The sequence below is a fragment of the Tympanuchus pallidicinctus genome, unplaced genomic scaffold (genome assembly GCF_026119805.1).
Source record: "Tympanuchus pallidicinctus isolate F22 unplaced genomic scaffold, pur_lepc_1.0 scaffold1, whole genome shotgun sequence".
Taxonomy (NCBI): Eukaryota; Metazoa; Chordata; class Aves; order Galliformes; family Phasianidae; genus Tympanuchus; species Tympanuchus pallidicinctus.
Genome location: NW_026294618.1, coordinates 85,938,940 through 85,957,606, shown reverse-complemented (window position 1 = coordinate 85,957,606; position 18,667 = coordinate 85,938,940).

The following is an 18,667-nucleotide window of genomic DNA, read 5'->3' as shown; positions in this document are numbered from 1 at the left end:
TAAATCCATCCACCGTGCGGTATTGATAGGTATATGATAGGTAGGTACTGCCCTCTTTTCGTATCTTGTCTTCTAGGAACACTGTGCTAAAGTAATAAAATAGTTCAGCAGTTGGAGGCAAGGCAGAGGTTTTTGGAGAGAAGCCAATGTCTGTGGATGGCCAGACTGGATTAGGACAGTGTTTTGAATGGCATAAACACCTTGTGTGTCATTGGAGTACATGATGTCAAGGACGTTCTACATTTGAAATTTTATAAAAATCACTGTTTTCTCTCAAAAGTTCTTTTAAACTTAGTTCCAGCAATAACTTATGCTTTCTGGCAGCAGAAAATAAGAATTCACATTAGCAATCCCAAATGGTTTTAGAAGGACTGCTATTCACCATTATTGTTTGAAAAAGCAATTTTTTTTTTTAATTGTTCTTATTATTGTTTGAAGAAGTTCTAGCTTAAAATTTTCTGGTCTTTACAACTTTTCACAAGACTATAATTCAGTTCTCTGGAGATCATTTATTTTCACTAATCTTGCATCTGGTAATCCCTTGGATTTTCAGCCACATAGAATTAGAGACCAGGTATTCTATGAAGAATGATTAAGTTGTCCATACAATACTCAGACTAGGAATTTCAATAAGTAAATAAAAAGACAGAAAGCAAAGAGGAAAAATGAGGAAGATAAAAGATTTTAGTGGAATACAATTCTATCATCCTCTGTTTCTTTAAAAATAATACTCTTCATTTCAGTGGAGAAAAGTTTGTTTTTTTGTTTGTTAAACTGGACACAATCTGATTACAGGGAATTTCACTCATACAGAAAGATTTATGGATTTGATATTGTACTGACTGCACTCTAAGTAGACTAGCATAGACTTCCAGTGCATATTTCTGTGTTCACCCTCAGTAACTCAACAGAAGCAAAAATATCCATATACTCTTTCAAAATACCAGGTAGATGTGAGAAATGTTATACGTGAATTAGAAAAGAAGAAAAACTAGTTTTAAAATCTTGATCAGACCCAGATTAAGACTCCAGTAACGCAGTGGCAAATTGCAAGAATGTTCTGATCCAAAAAGAAATTTCCCAAGAGTAACGTTGATTTTGTGCATAGAAGTTAGAGGGTGAAGCAGGTTTGAGAAAGGCAAAACTGGCAGCAGTATTAAATCACAGGCTTAAGTTGCTCATTTGTATGAAACAGTAGCTCATATTGTAGATGTATATAAAATACATGTAGTTCACAGAAGCAAAGTGAAAATGAGTTTGCAAAGTGTTAATGAGATCTTCCTAAAGTCAGCCAGTCTTTGGTAGTCTAGAAGAGAGGATAAAATGCAAGTATTAGCTGCTAAGTTCTGAAATGACTAATTTTAGCATAGTCTTTCTGATCACGTGATGCACATTCTACTAGTAAAATCATAATTGTGTATACACTTGAAAAGTATTTTTAGAAAGCTACGAAGAATTATCTGGAAGCAAATTGGAGGAGAGAATTGCCCTAAATTATGCAAATATTTTAATATGATGTGATTTATCTGAGAAAATTCACTGGAAGAATAACTACAGTCTCTGAAAAGGCTACAGTAAATCACTGTATAAATTTTCCATTCTATATGTTGTTCATAGCTAGGTTTGTCATTTACTTTCTACAACCACTGTGAAAAATCACTTAGCCTGGAAGGTTTTAAAGGCCTCTATTACTTTTTGCAAACTTAAAATCCCTATGTGATTCCGTATCCCAAACTGCAGTTCTGCTGTTAAAGCTGTGAGTTTCTTCTCTTGTGCTCTTGCTGCTGTCATAATTATTTCAAGACTAAAGGAAGCATCCTGATTATCAAGTTCAAATGTAAGTTTTTGATAGAACAGCAGACTACTGCTCTGTTTCTGGAGACCCTCCTGGCTCTGCTTTCAAAGGATTTCTGCCTAACTCCCAAGCTGCACCTGGTCATTGTTACTGAATGAAGAAGGAAATGATCCGTGCAAAATGGCCCGTTGCCTGTTGGTGTCCAGTGCTTTTTCCTTTTCACAGCCCACATTGTTTTCAGGGTGAATTTTGTGAGATAGTGCTTTATTTCCGAAGTACTTATGAGAGAGCTCAAGTTCTGTAACCACTTTCTATGAAATAATCAGGAATTTAAAACTGTTAACTTCTAAGATATTCCTAAGATATTAATCCTGGTGATGACATAACCTTTTATTTTTCCAAATGTAATAACAGGTAAATGTTTAACATTCACTTAAGCCTTTAGGAGTCCAAGGTATTCAACAATCTGAAATCTGATTTGTTGCAGTATGAAGAACAGAAAACAACTAAGAGATCAGGATGATAGGTAGAGAAAGGAATAATAATTACAGCAAGGGCAGAAAGAATAGAGATAAACGCCTGCATCAACTCTAATGTGGTGAAAGACCTGAATCCAAAAAGGTACAGAAAAGTCCATTAAAAGGAATGTTAGTTTTCGTGGTTTTATACAGAATAATGTAAATAATCCATGTAATGAAATGGCATCATACAAAACATCACAGTCCAATCAGGATTAAATTAGTACTTTTCTTCCTCTTATATCATTTAAATCTTTATTAAAAATGGGGAAAATATAGTTTTACAGTTATAGTTTCTTGTTATTGCCAACGGAAAGGATGGCTATTACAAAAAATTAAAAATAATTTTAAAAAGTAGAGGAACACTCATAAATATGATTAACATTGCAGGAATGGTTATAAAATCTCTTTAGTAAAATCAACAAAACAAAGACAGTTTATTCTCCTCACGTTGCTTGTGTGTGTATAAATACATTGTCAATGACTGTGGTGCAGGGCATGATTTGCATAATTAAAAGATTCTCAGCAAATGAGCTGTTATATATTTCTCTATTGTTGTCATCTGCAAAAAGTTTCCCTTAAAAATCTTCCAGATCAGCTTCTTATACTACATCTATAAAGTACGAGTGATCAAGAAAGAAGAAAAATACACGAAACAAATACTCACCCAACCTCAGTGTGTGAGGTATCTTCATTTTATGATCTTGTTTTAATACCCTAAACAAATGCCTTTGAAAAGCCTAATGAAATATCAATTATTAAATACCACTTCTGATAAGTGCTTTTTCCTGCAATGATCTTGTTCTGTCTATTGTATTAATCAAGGAATTATGTAACTGTGAAAACATAGTAGTGGGAGCTGGGGTAAAGAAGTGAAGATTACAGTAATTATGAAGAGGTTGTTTGAATATATCAGAGAGAGTGACCGTGGTAAGTAAAAGGGAAGGGAAGATATGTTTGAGAGGGTATACGGGGAGGACAAGGATGAGACGTACTTGAGGGTGCCATTTTGAAAGGTAAGAGCAGATAAATAAATACAGCTGAACTGAAAGGAGTTGTACATTCTAGGATGCTAAGTAATAATACCAAGGAACTGCATGTATATGAAGCTAGAACAGTTCTTTCAAGTCAAATGTTTACATGTAACAGGCTTGCCCTATTAGTCCAAACAGTTTCTAGTACAGAGACTTCCTGGCTTTCTTCCAATCCCATCACACAGTAGAGTAAAATTGCTTCTCCAAGCTTCAAAAAGACTGCAAATAATCAAACAAGATGTCTAGCTGAGGTGAGTAGATAACTAGTCCAATTTTTTTTTTCAAATGGAGCAGCTTTAAAAATTACCCATTAATACTTTCTCTAGAAACTGAGAGGTTTGACTGTAAGAGATGTCTTTACAAGTGTTTTGGCTTATTTTAGATTCAATATATTTTTTAATCAAAGCACTCCAGATGCTCCTATGTTCTCTTCATTCAAAACCATTAACAGCCATATGCCATAGAACTAAAGACTTAATTGCAAAGATGTATCATCTGAAATCCAACTGAATCAAGGGAGAGGAGGTGAAATTTTGTTAGTAATCAGGAGAGAGAACATGGGGAAGATATGTATGAGTAATGAAGAAATATGGTCAGCATTCTTGCTGTTGAACAAGTTTTCAATTTTTTCAATTACTTCTGGGTCCCAGATAAATGAAAGAAATTGATATATACATATATACGCCCCTTATTCCTACATGTACCAACAAATGATTATTACAAAAGAGATGGAGTTTGATAATACAGTGAAGATCACTTTTCAATGATGCCTCAATATCAGTCTCATTAGGAACAGATGTCTATCTAGTAGTGGTATCAAAATGGAGCAAGGGGGAAGGTGGCATCTGTGTATGTACGAAGCTGACGCAGAAGATGAATATTTGGCAAGTTGAATACAAATCCTGATTTTACCCTGGCAGTCCAGAGGGCCAACCACACCCTGATGTGCCCCACAGCCATTACTGCCATTTTAAAATGAATTACTTAGTTTGAATGAACTTATGAGCTGATATCTCAATGTGCAGCATCATAATAACTGCAATAAATTACTGTTGTTCCAGGGTCTGGTTTCAGCCTGCCATATCAATAATGCTCTTGGATATACTTTGAGATATACCCAGATTTGTTTCGTAATTTTATATAATGTAGATTAAATACAGTTTAAACCCTCCAAAGCCAAATATTCCTCATAATATAATATTCAATGCCAATTAAAAATTATTCCAGCTTTTACCTTGTTTCCACTAGGGGTCAGTCTAGCAAAGATAGCAAACTTTTCTGTTGTAGAAATATATGTGGTTAAATTCTATTGCTGAACAACTTATGCAAAAATACTGAACAAGAAAATTATTGGATATGAAAACTTTAAGCATGGAAAATTCCTTTTATGATGTGGCTAATTTTTAGAATCTTAACCATAGTTCCTACAAGGTGAAGTGTCACTAAACTCTCAACTAGTAAATAGAAGACGTGTTCAAAGTATTGCTGTTCTATGGTTTGGGGATAATCTGGATAGAAAGATTGGATTGATTGTGGAATGTTTTCTGAATTATAGGAACTCATTGCAAACCCACATAAGTCTACTAAACTGAAAACTCAGTAAAACTACTGGATTCTTTTTAAAGGCAATCAGTCTTACCTTAAAACTGGAAAAGTATTGGCATGCTTTGGTACAGCTCTGCAGATTTAGATTTATTTGTCAGGCAAATGGAAACTCAGAAACAATTGCACTGACTGCATTTTCTACAGCCCTAATTTGCAGCCTTCAAATACAGGTATTTCCCAGGTGCTTTGAAACTGAAGAGCAAAAGGGCTCTGTGAGAATTTTCTATCAAATACGTCTGCTGCTCTGAAGGGCATGTAGTGAATGCAAGGCCAACACCTCTGTGTCCTCCTTGCAAACTAGGACATTTTCCTACATGTGAGGCCATTCTTCCCAAAGGAGGAGAGGGCAGAACGAGGTCTTCTTTGTGAGGCATTTTCATATGTCGCTTCTTTAATTATCTTTGCAGTAAGTCTAAGGCTCTGCATTTTCTAGCTGGCTGGAGAGCAGTGAAAGGATGTTGCTGCTGAGTTCCTTAGTTTATCATGGCTTTACTTATTACATTTTCTGCAAGCAGCATGTTCAAAATTTCACTCCTTATCGTTGTTTCTAGGCATTTAGTTTCATTTATTTTTAACATAGTTGCAAGGCTCAACAATCTCTCGTCTCAAGTGAAGCCCTGCTCAGTAATGAAGTCCTTAGTCTGAGATGCTGAAGGCAGTGGATCTTTAATCTGAAAAGCAATTTTGTCATCTCTTGGGAACAATTAAAGCTGGATGGCATGTATGTCAGCCACTGTACTTGTTCTCAGTTAATCCTTACTGAATATTTAAGTTACCTAATATTTCAATTCAAATGTTTCTACTGTACTCCTGTTTTCCACTCATTTTCATCAGTAGCAATGGTTTAATCACATTAAAATACACTTTTTTTTTTTTTTTCCTCTGCTGCAACTGCTTCAATGCTGAGAAACAAGTATTTTCTCCCAAGAATTCACTACAACATTATTCACATATGGACTGAGTACATCATAAATATGAGTAACAGGGCTAAATCTATCACACTGGTATATTTGTACAAAGACAAACTTTGTCTACTTGTTGCTCAGATATAAACATGAGCCCTGTTTGCCATTACCAATGTATAACACTAAAATACTTAACATCCTACTTAGGACAACTGAAGTGTAATGCTTCTAATTAGCTGGCTTCTGCTATAAAACAGTGTGAGGTGCATTATAATGAAAACTTTGAAATACTTGCAGTTTTTAAAAATTACTTAATTTGCCCAAAGATCCTGGTAGCAGAAATTGCAGTTCACTAATACTCTGTTAACAAAGATACATGGAAGAGGAGTACCATTAGCACAGAAATGGTTTAATTGTAATTGAACTTCATAGTTGCCTATGAGGTAAAAAAAAGCTCATCTCCGTGAAGGCCATGGGAAAGCAGGAGAAGCATTTTCAAAACTTCTTATTTTCCTAAAATTCTCTGTCAGTCTAGACATCTCAGTATTAAGCTAAAGTGGTGTACATGGGTTTGGGTGTAAATCAGAAGATTTTGGAGTTTAATAGCAGTATTTTCAAGAAGAGTTATGTCTCTTGCACTATCCACTTTAATTTTTTTCTGACAAATGATATTTGAAAATATTTCTGGCTGTTGTAGCAAGAGAAGTACGAGCTTGTAGAGCTCTTGAATCCAGCTTAAATTAGATTCCTCTTTGTGTTTCACAGTCAGGATGTATTCATGTAAATTTATTGAGGTGGTATCTGATATTAGAAAATGTTATTTTCTCTGTTAATTTACCTTCAGTCATTAATCTCCTCTACTTCAGTATGAATCAGTTAAAGATATAACTTGTGGCATCTATATGAAAAGTAATGAACTTTGTTCCTCAATAGGAGCTTCACAAAAAGTTTTGCAGTTATATTCCTTTGTTTCTTTTTGTATTGCTTGCAACAGAAGACCGCTTTCAGAAGCTAGGGAATTTTGGCTTTATCACATCCTTTTTTTGCTTTTACTTTGACAGACAGCTTTCCCCAAGAGAGAGCAGCAGGGCTGGTGGGAGGTCAGCACAATTGCTCAAAGCTACAAGCAGGGATGGAGATTTGGTGGAACAAACTCATTTTGCTTACATGTCAGAGGAGGTGTGAGGTGTTCCCAGGGGAATCAGATTTTGTGCAAATGTTGCTGAGCTTTCTATCTTATGCTCTGAAGTGAGCAGTTTGCCTCAGGGCTACTCTGGAAAATTTATCCTGGAAATCTTTAAACAGATGCTGACTTAAAAAAAAAACAAACAAAAAGAAAAACCTGTAAACTGGGATTTTTTCCTTACTGTGGTAGGCAAGGCTAATTGAATTTGAGCTTTCACAAACTGAATATTTTCTGAAGATGCCCACCACAGTTCATTCTCCTGCTGAAGAGACACAAAGAGAGGATACAGAGATCTGAGAGGACCGCAGTCTCCTTTTCATCAATGCTTGCTTTACTTGCAATCTTCTAGCAGCAGAAGGGAACACCATCCTACCTCAGAGCTACTGAATAGCCACTGGTGAGGTGTGCTGACTCACTGTCCCACCCACATTACTAATTGACACTTAAGCAGATTTTATGCTGCCATGTGAACTGTTCTCCCTCCTCCTTCCCCTCTTTGCTTTAGGCCATTTTCACCAGTCTGAAAAAAATCCTGCGAAGTAGGTTCACATTACAGTCTTTTTACACCATACCATTTTCCCTCCATCCAGCTAGGCTACATTTATGCTCATTTCAATAAATCTACTTTAGCAATTCCAAACCCATGCTGGAAGTACAGCTTCAGTGATCTCCACAGGCTTTGCTCATTAAACCAGACTGAAAAAGCATCTTCTCCAAATTCATCTCCTGAAAGCTGGTAAGCTGCAGAAGTGTTAATTGGTTCTAGTGGTTAGATGCCTCGCTGTGAATATCCTGAACAAGGAAGCCTACTTTGGCTGGGTTTATGACCACTTGCTTCAGTATGAATCTTGAAGGCTCTTCAGGCTTTTTCAGGTAAAAAAGCTCTATGCGCCCTTTAGACTTAAATTGGTATAGCTTCTAAAACCTCTCAACTCCAGCATTTTATGCTAGTCCTGCTTTAGTCTGCTATCTGAAATTCTGGATCAGAAAAAATTATTAAAGAAAGTGCTATGAAAGGCCGTCGTTCATTTACATCAGCTTGTGTTCAGATGCAGACTGGCCACTTATATACTTTTATTTGAGGACATGAATAGAGGAATACATGTATATAGATTCCAAGATTGTATCTTTATCCATTCAGTTACACAATTTTTGGATGAATTCAGCAAAAAAATAACTGTATAAGTTTAAAAAAGGAATTGAAAGGAGAGTTGAGAATTCATAAGAAAAAAAAGAATAGTGATCTGAAAGGGATTGTAAGACTAGGCTGTGCATACTTTTTGCATATTAGATTTCCTTTAAATTAAGCATTCCCTACTATGCCATGAAAGACAACCACAGGCAACACGGAGTAAGTCCAGCTGTTGCAGTGACAGGTAAAGCTGCTACTTGGGAAATATTTCTCGTATCACAGAGCAAATTAGTATTTAGAAGATAGGTGGCCATTTTGTATTCACTATGGCTTATATACCTTCTGAGGAGAAAAAAGTTCATTCTGAATGCCACTCATTTTGCCAGTATATACAAGACTGCAACATGAAGAACAGAACATTTTAAAAGCTGTTACAATAAGATAGCTGCCAAATCCCAGAAGAAAAATTCTACAGAGACACCGAGAGATGAAAACATGTTGGACATACAATAACCTACGCAGGGCTCGGAATCCATCTTTGGCTTTTCTGCCATAGATGTCAGTCTGCTACCTCCTCTTCTTTGTTCACATATCCAAGAGATAAAAATTAAGAAGTTAGGAGTTTGGATAACTGGATCTAGCTTGAATATGATTGGGAAAAAAAAGATGGGATAATACTGTGCCATGAAATGTTGGTTATTTTATGGCTTGTAGACCACTATTTCTCCCTCCAAGCCCTTGATAATGTCAGGATGTTAAAAAAGAAAAAAATATTAATTTGTTTCTCCCAGTCTTTCTGCATAACGAATGAGCTGGAAGATACTGTATGATTAGTGGTTCACTCTCACCAGCAAGTTATTGCAGCTCTGCAAGTGAAGCTGTCAATGTAGCTGAACTTCAGCAATTATCCGTATCTTGGGTTGACAAATTGTTAAGTAATGTTGCTTATCTGTCTTTCATTGTGCTAGGTTACCCCCAGTGGGAAACCATGGGTTGACAATGAATGTTGGATAGGATTTTGTGCTCTAAATTTAGGTATCTGTATCAGAGCAGTCTCTCTGAGCAGGTTGTTTAAGTTCATGTTAGTCAGTGCAAACAAACAGGTGTCTTTGAGGCGCACTTCATCTCATCTTGGGATACCTATTTAAAACAGCAGGTGAATCCTGCTCTACTGACTCTGAAAGGAGCCTACACAATTAGCTCATATACAATTTTGCAAGGTCATGAGATTAATCTTGTCTTTGGAGAGCTACTGTGTTTCAGCTGATGAGTTGATTGTGAATCTGAACATGAAAATTTAGTGGATGGTTTGCTATAATGTTTCCTTAATGAAAGTAAAGTGAAATTAATTGAGATTTTACTGAACATATAAATGAAAAAGCTTAATAAAGATATTTTTAGAGAGAAAGCTTAGATGGGATTCTTCTGACTTCTTAAATTAAAGAATTGGGTCATACAGAAAAATCACTGTCAAATCATATCAGCCAAGTTTTCTAGCTTTTTTTCCCTTTTATATATATACTTTTTCTTCCCAGTTATTCACATTTTTACTTTGTTTCTTCTAATCTTTCAGGCATTGGATGAATTTCCGTTTTGCAGTAGAAATGGACAACGGACTTGTCACAGCGATCTGCCACTGCTAATTCAAACAGCATTTAAGATAAGTACAACTCTTCATCAGGTATAATTGCACAGTATTTTCAACAGTTCACCATCCAACAGTCATTTACTGTGGTTTTACATCATACAGAATTTCTGAAAGCATACAAACCCTCATCTGTGGTTTTGACAGTTTTGTTCTTGCTGTAAGCTTATAGTATGTATGGAAATCTGGTTTTGTTGTACAACCTGTATCATCTTTGCCTGAGGAAGGTATGAGGAATAGAGGTATGAGGAAGTATGGGTTATGAGGAATCATGACCCTAGCACTCCACCTTCTCTGTTTCTGTGAAAAATAAAGAAGCCCTTGGGAACAAAAGATCTCCGATCTCCCCGGCATGAGTATTTTGAAAAATTATCTGAGCGTTAAAAATAGATTAAGATTTATTAGATTTTATTTATTTATGTTTGAGCCAACTCAGTTTGCTCTAGATCATAATGTGGTGAGGTGAATGTTATAGAGTAAAACTGTCACCAACAATTGCATTCCACTTATCTAATCTAGTACAATCTCTACTTCGTCTTTTTTAATGAGTCATGTGAGTATTACAAATAACACCTACTGCAGTGTCAGTGAGGCAGATGGCCCTTAGTTTATACCTCTTATTAGGTTCTCTAGCACAGCGGTACGCTCTACCTTGTGTTGGCTTGAGATTCATGAAAAAAATATGTTTGGAGAATAATTCTTTTCCATGTGGATTTGTGCTCCAGTCTGTCTCAGTGTAGCTGCCCAAGGACTTTGTCTAACATAGCAAAAGTAGAAGGACAGCTACTGAGCACTTTTCTCTCAAGACAAAGGAGAGAAAATCCTCATTTCTAACAGTAATAGACTTCAAATTCAGGATTATGATGCTGACAAGTTACAAAAGTTTTAGCCAAAAGGAACACTGTCAGAAAGCAACATAACATATTTCTTCATACTGCATTTCCTGTGAGTGCAGCACTTTTCTGGCTTATTTGCTTTTTACAGCCTTAGCATCACTTTCTTTATGTTATTTATCATCTCAGTTTCATGAGACTCATATTCAATTAGGATAGCCCTGACTGGCTTGCAGCATGCATTTCTCTATGCTCACAGATATCCCTTACATCTGGATATCTCTCTGGACTTCAAACAAAACCATGAATGATTGCTTTATAGTTCCTTTCTCTTAGGATGCACTGCAGCTTCCCTATCAGTTAACTGTTGTGTACAGCTGGATAAAATCATGGCTGCACCAAAATGAATAGAATTTTAGCCTTTGATTTCAGTGATATCAGAACTTCTAACCAGATTAGACCCAGTCACTACCAGTTTTGTGAGATGACATGATAATGACTCTTTACATGAAAAGGATTTTTTGAAAGTTGTTCATAATCTGGAACAAGAGTAATGCTTTATCTACTTGTTATGTTCACAAACAATACATCACTTGAATGCTCCACCCCTGGAGGCATTCAAGGCCAGGCTGGATGTGGCTCTGGACAGCCTGTTCTGGTGGTCAGTGACTCTGCACATAGCAGGGGGGTTGAAACTAGACGATAATTATGGTCCTTTTCAACCTAGGCTATTCTATGATTCTATGGTCAAATTGTTAACAAGAGAAATGGCATTCAGAATTTTACTGTCTCCTTCTACAGTCTCAGGAAAAATTACACCATTTCTGCTATTTTTTAGAGTGAGTTGCTTAGAGCATCACTTTGTGTTCCTTCACTTTGTCCAGACATCTGCAATGAGGTCAAGGTAACATTCGAGGATTTGCCATGCCTTTTTTGTAATAGCTCAAATCTCCTCTGCACTACAGAAGACATTAGGACAACAGAGCATTTTCATCTTGGCAGGGTATCACCTTGCAAGTGTTTGTGTGTCACATTTTGATTAGTACTGGCTTGCTCCAAAAGATATTCTATCTCATTTTATACATGTCCTTATTCTTCTTTTAATTTCTAAATAGTACAGATTATTTTGCAGAATACCATACTGTATGGGAACTGTTGAGTCACTGCCTGAACCACTGATTGAGGCAAGGACCAAGTAAGCCTTGGGAGCACAGATGAAGGCAATTCTCCTGTGTGACAAGAAGAGGTGGAGCCTGGCTGCACCTCTCCTAGACCCCATTTAAGGTCTCACAGCTCCTCTCTGGAGTCTTTCTTTGGATAAAGGTGAGTGTTCCTTCCCTGTTTGTTTTTTCTCTCATTTTTTACCATGATGATCTTTCCAGCTGTAGCACCAACTGTAACACATACAAAAGATGCAGAATTTGATATCCTGACTAACTTCTTCCTCTGAGCCAAACAGAATAATTTGAGGTGCAAGGTAATTTATTTTTTTTTCTGCTATTTCATTTTGAGTAAAAATGTAATCATAATTTCTTTACTGATTTCATTATTTAACAAGAGATGTTCACTGATCATGAATGCAAAGGAGGTGATTTGCATTTCTGTGGCGCATACCAGGAATATCATGCCATTGAACTTTCACTTGACATGTTGTTTTTACAGCTTTGCGATAGAAATAAAGCACTGTTAATGCAGTATATTTTTTGAGGTTGAAAATTAAAAAAGAAAATAAGAAAAGAAGAAAAAAAAAAGAAAGGAAATCTTATGAAAAGTAAGAATGACTCCTGTTCCTACAATCGCTGCTTGCCTACACAAACAATTCTTCTAGTTTAGGGTTCCAACCTAACTGACTTTTTTTTAGAGATTTGTTACCATTACACTCTGGCTCTGCAGATAAGACATTTAGAAATTGTAGGTTGCTAATGTAAGTAATGGCTAAAATGACTGTGGTAAGCCTGTTTCCACGCTGTCTGAGAGTGTTATGTGAGATGCTGCCCATAACTGTTTGTGCTTGCACAGATGATTGACTTAGAATCCCAACACCTGTGATCTCTGTAATGTTCGATCTATCTCTGCAGCTGTTCCTCTGAGACTGCTACAGGCAGTAATTGATTAGTTCAGCAGCCCTTCAACATCATTTGAGTGTTATGAAAGCTGGTGAATTAAAAGCTGCTTTTTAGGAGCAGACAGCATCTTCCTCTATGTCTATGTGATGCTTCCCAGGTACCTACATTTTTCTGGAGCAGCCCTACTTTTGAAAAACAGCTAAAACACTTCTTAAAAATTCATTTTGAAGACAAGAGAAAAATGCATCTCTTCAACAATTCCTTTCCCAAAATCATATATTCTTTCCATTTAATTTCAATCAACAAAGAGAATTCATCCCGAATGGGGCCCAGGAGATGGTGAGCATGGATGAAACTCAGTGGGGAAAAAATAACAGAATCACAGAATCACCCGGGTTGGAAGGGACCTCAAGGATCATGTAGTTCCAACCCCTCTGCCTAGCAGGGCCACCAAACATACACATTCAGATCAGGTTGCCCAGGACCCCGTCCAACCTGGCCTTGAACACGTCCAAGGACGGGGCATCCACAAACTCCCTGGGCAGCCCGTTCCAGGGCCTAACTACTCTCCTTGTAAAGAACTTCCCCCTAACATCCAACCTAAATCTTTCCTCCTTCAACTTGGATCCATTTCCCCTAGTCCTGCTGTTATCAGCCCTTCTGAAGAGTTTACCAAGGTATCCTGACTCCAGTCCTTTTCTGGAAAATAAATAAATAAAGTTATGGTGATAGGGTTAAAAATCTTTAAAGAATTAAATAGGGCTATTGCTCCTGAAGGAATGGCACATTATTAAAAAACAAAAAACAAAAAAACAACAAAAAAAATCTTCCATGTTATCTTGTCAAAAAACACGCAATTAATTCATCCACACCTGCTACAAAAATATTCTTTCTTAAAAAACAATATTTCAAAAAATACTGCTCCATATCCTCCTGAAATAGAAGAATAAGTCTGTCCACGGACAGTCAGTCCGATGTGTTTAGATCTAATTTCCAAATTGATGTTTTTCTAGGAGTACCACAACAAATAAATATCAAGCTGCCTAACCACAAGGTGAGCTGAGATCTTATGAAAGTCGTCGTATATCTTGAAGGTCTTCATGAAACTCTGAGCTAGAAGGAATTATGATAGGTATATGGCAATGCCTTTTGAAACCAGTGTATGAAAATCTGAAAGAAACATACAGATGTATTGGAAACTGTAAGCAAAATACCTGATAAGCAAACTTGGTAAGCAAAATATATGATACATAATCTGAGAAATACAAAGCTGGAAGTCATACTCTGCTATTTCATTTTATTGCTGTGGTAAGTCATTTTTAAATGTTCTTTAGCATTTATTTACCCAGCATGCTACTGTAAGTATTCAGTTTTGTGTTTTTTAAACTTCTCAGGCTTGTGGTGCTTCACTGTCCTTGTTGTGAAGTAGAAAGTAGCTCTGACTTCCAGTCTAGCTTCTGATCTTTCCCAGCTATTCATAATTTTGTCTATAATATCCATGGTGAATAATTAAACATGATGTTCTTTTCAATCATTTTCAATATACATGAAAATGCTACATCCTTTGGATCACCTTCCTTTCCTCTTTGTACTTGCAAATTGATCACAAAGCATTTGCTTTGGTACATTTCAGTGTATAAAACTAGATGATATGTTAATGTTCTGGATTTTGTCCATATTAGCAGAAGCACAGTGCTTGTTCCACATGACCTTTCTGTGACTTCTTGAGTACAGTAATTCATAAAAGATTTCTTTGGCTTTAGGGTACATCTCAGTATGCCCCGCTGACTTGAGTACAGTCAATTCATCCATTCTTTATTATGCTCTTTAACTGTTCCGGCCTCCGTTTCTACCCACCTGTTAACATCAACTGAGTGAAGCATGCCATAAATTTTGTGAATGCTAATATAAAAATGCAGTGCAGCCTTCTCTGTGACATCTGTTAAGTGCACGTAGTCTTGCTCCCTCAGCAGAAACCTGTTGCATCTCCTGTCCTTTCTTCATCTTCTCCAGACGTGTCACCATTTCACCTTACTGCCATTCTTACCATCCATGGCACTGTGATTGCTCACTGTATATTTCATCCGAAGTGTTTACCTTTAGAATCTCAAGTATTTTCTCTTTTACTTCTCAGGCTTGAATATAAAATAGCTCTTCATACAGTCATTTCTTCTAACCTAAAATTAAAAACAGAAATAATAATAATAATAAAAAAATTAGAAGTCTGGGGACCCAGGGCATCTGTGTCTTCCTGTACTAACCTTCTTGTGGCTCTAAGGTTAGTCAGAGCTTTTCCTTATCAAGGGAACCTGGCTTCAAGTGTTTTCTGTTAAAAGAGTGACACTCATCATTAAAAAAAAATAAAAATAAGGAAATACAACCATTAGTTCTATACCATCTCAAACACTTTGAATAGACTCTCTTGAAGCAAATAACTCTTGCACTGGATTATTCATCTAGAGTGCAGATAAAGGGAAGTGTTAAAGGGTTTTCTTCAAAATGTAGATTTTCCAGAAAAATGTAGCAAATCTTTGATGACTTGCTCATAAAAGTAATCAACATCCTGCTAAGGAAATACTAGCAATTGACCCATTTCTGGCTAATAAAGCAAAAGCAACTGCCTTTTTCCATACTAGGCATAATAAAATCTTCAGGCATTATAAGAAAACTTTTTGTTAGTTTGTTTTCACTTCTGTGAAGGAGAGAAAATTCAGATCTGTTGTACCCTAAGGGGATATTCTGGAAAGTAACACCTTTGTGGACATGGTGTACTATTAAAGCAAGACCCACTTTTAGGAAATCTTCTAGTGCTGCTTGGAAAGTATTTTAGTCTCTGGTGTCTGAAGCTTGAAGAAATTTCGTTGTACCTTTGTAGAGAGTTTTGCTTCTCCTCTGTAAGGAACAACCTAAGCCAAAATATTATGTTATTGCCTTTAGCTTCATCTCAAATGCAGGAAATCTCCAAGATACAGTGGATCTTTTTCTCTCTCAGATTTATATTCTTGTTTGACATATATATGGAAGAGAGATTAGCTGGAGAAAAGTATAGATGTACTATGGAGATACCAAATCATATGTAAATTATATATTTATAAGAGTAGTGGGAATGTAGAATTTAAAAACATAGTGTAAAAAAGACAAACTATAAGCCTGAGTGAAAGTGCAGGAGAAATTCACGGATTTTTGCCTTTTTTACTGCTGAAATGTTGCTATGAGGCAGAAGGAAATATAGAAACAGACTGAAAGAGAAAACAGGAAAAAATAGCCTTAATATTGTCCTGTCTTTTGGTGAATCCCTGTGAAGTTCCCTTCCCCACTTGCCCTTACCTAGCTCTGCACCCGAGCCAGTGGTGATCCCATCCTGATTACTTCAGTTGTCTTTCAAGCATTCAAGTTACTTGAAAATTTTTACCTTGCAAAAAGAAAATATTTTACAAATGCTCATTGCATTTGTGGAACTAATCTGAAATATTAGTCTAAATGATCACACTTTGTTATTTTTCCATAACATCTTACTGTTTGCAAAATAAGTTTCAAGTTTAAATGCAGTTTGCTGTTGTCTGCCCAGACGTAATGAATAACTCTGAAACAAATCCAAATACATTAGCAGCCTGCTCAGTACTCTCCTATAGAAGTGTTATTAATTTATGTGTTGGAATATTTCATGTTCTGCTTTGTTGATCGAGCTATTATTTTTTGTTAACACGGATGAAAGCATCAGCACATTAGTACATTCCAGACATACTGGTATAGCCAAAACAAATTATGCATTTTTACTGACTCTTTTAGATTATCACAAATTTTTAAATGAATACAGCCCTTTGCACCTGTGAGTGTTCTAGCTGTGAATTAGTAGTTAATTGCTTTGGTATTAATATACTGAAAGGCTGCAAATGAAGAATAGTACTTAAAATCTCTTCACTTGAAAGCTTGCTGAGCATGTTCACTTCATTTTCTGTTGCCATTGCTCTTCTGTGACAGATGTGCTGGTATCCAAGCAAGATACAAGTAAGTCTTTGTAATTCTTGGAACATCTTTACACACTGTGAGAGCTGTACAGGCAATATTAGGCAGCATCAGCTTTAGACTAGAGGAGACGTGAGAGCTATCTGAGTTGCAGATACAGAAGAGAGCAGATTTCTATTGCAGGAAAGATTTAGCTTGAAGTGCTTGGCATCATCTATTCACATGGGAGTTTGCCAGGCCTGAAGATGGAGAAGTGTACATCTGGGCATCATACTGAGAGAGTCACAGTCTTTTCCTATCTGTGGTCAGTGCATTTTCAGTCAGGTCACTTCGCTTTCATGAATATTTGCTTCAACTTTTTTCCTTGGTCGCGTACTTTTTCTGACAGGGGTTGTTATTTTATGCCTAGAGCATGTGGAAGGGATTTCAAAGTGCAACTGCAATAGGGACTATTATGAAAATAAATCTCTTTAATAGAATCTTGCTTTTCCTTTGATGTTGTTTTATTTATGATGTTATTAACTGCATGACTTAGGCTCATTTTCATCAATAGATTGTTTCCAAATGCATTTGTCTATTTACAATTCGTTATTTACAATAATGGGATTCCATGGGTACAAAATGAGTTTAATGGACTAGAGAACAGTATTTGAAATTTTCATCAACTCTGTTGGAATACAGTCATATACAAGAGCCCTGTGTGCTCTCTCTACGTCATGATGGCAACTGTGTTTTAAATGATGATGTTCAGTTCTTGATAAGTTTTGCTGCCTTTAGATTTCTGTGTAAGTTTACTAGAGTTTTCATTCTGAATTTACAATGCCCAGTGCTGTCACACCCTATCACACATTTAGCACAAGCCTTGTTTATGCATATTTAGAAGCTATACTTTGCAGCTGTTAGACAAGCTGTGTGGTCTATTTGTAGTGGTGTGTAGATCTCCTCTACAAATAGGTAAACTTCACTTGTTCTGGTTTGAAGGATAATTTCAAGGTATAACTATTTCAGTCAGGCAGCTGGAACAGAAAGCAACATTCCAAGGAAAGAACAGAAAGATGAGGTATGGCATTGTGAGTGCTAGTTCCCTGCTTTCTTTGCTTTTGGATAAATAAACTGTTGGATGACTCTTATGAATGTTTAAGTAAGCATGGTGTCCTTTGCTTGTTGGTGAGTAAAGTTGGAAATGGGAAATATACGTGGCTGAATTTTTAGACAGCTTTACAGACAGCAGTTCTTTGTCAAGTTCATTTTCACCTATGCCTACAAGACTTTCAATATAACTTAAAGATAGAGTACAGTAGACAGTAATGGTCACTTGCACCCATCTATAAAGCTCTAAACAATAGAAAGCATTTTTACTTTGTTACTGAGGTATTGCAGAGAAGGCTATTGGACAATACAAACGATTAAATAAGTTGGTGTTTTTTCTGCAGGATGAATTTTCAGGTGAAAACAACCTCCTGTAAATTTGTTTTTTGTGATAAGAATACCAAGTATCAAAAAGGACAGGACTGCAGTTACTATCATAATGAATAGAAAAAAATTTGTCTGATTCTCATCAGCTGACATTGGGTGATTATGTCCTGCAATTCTCTGTCCTTCTCTAGCACTATAAGTCAATCAATTTTCATGTTCCTTACAAAAAGGTAATTACACTTGTAGCAAGAGTTGCATATTTAGAAAACACCTGCTGGCATAGCACTGGAAGAAGAATATTTGAGGCTTGCTTTTAGAGACTAGTTTCACTGGCTTAGAAAGGTAATACGGGTTGTAAGGTAATTCTCTGTACAGCTCTGTACATTGTAGTTCTTCAGAAAAATAAAAGAGTTTAGAGGAAGTAAATACAGTAGAAATGTCTTACTGAAAAAAAAAAAAAACTATGCTCATAGGCAGAACAATCAAATGAAATGAGGGTTGCTCATGATGAAAGCCATTCACACCTCAAATGAAAATATAAAGGAATGGAAGTCTTTCTTGTAGAA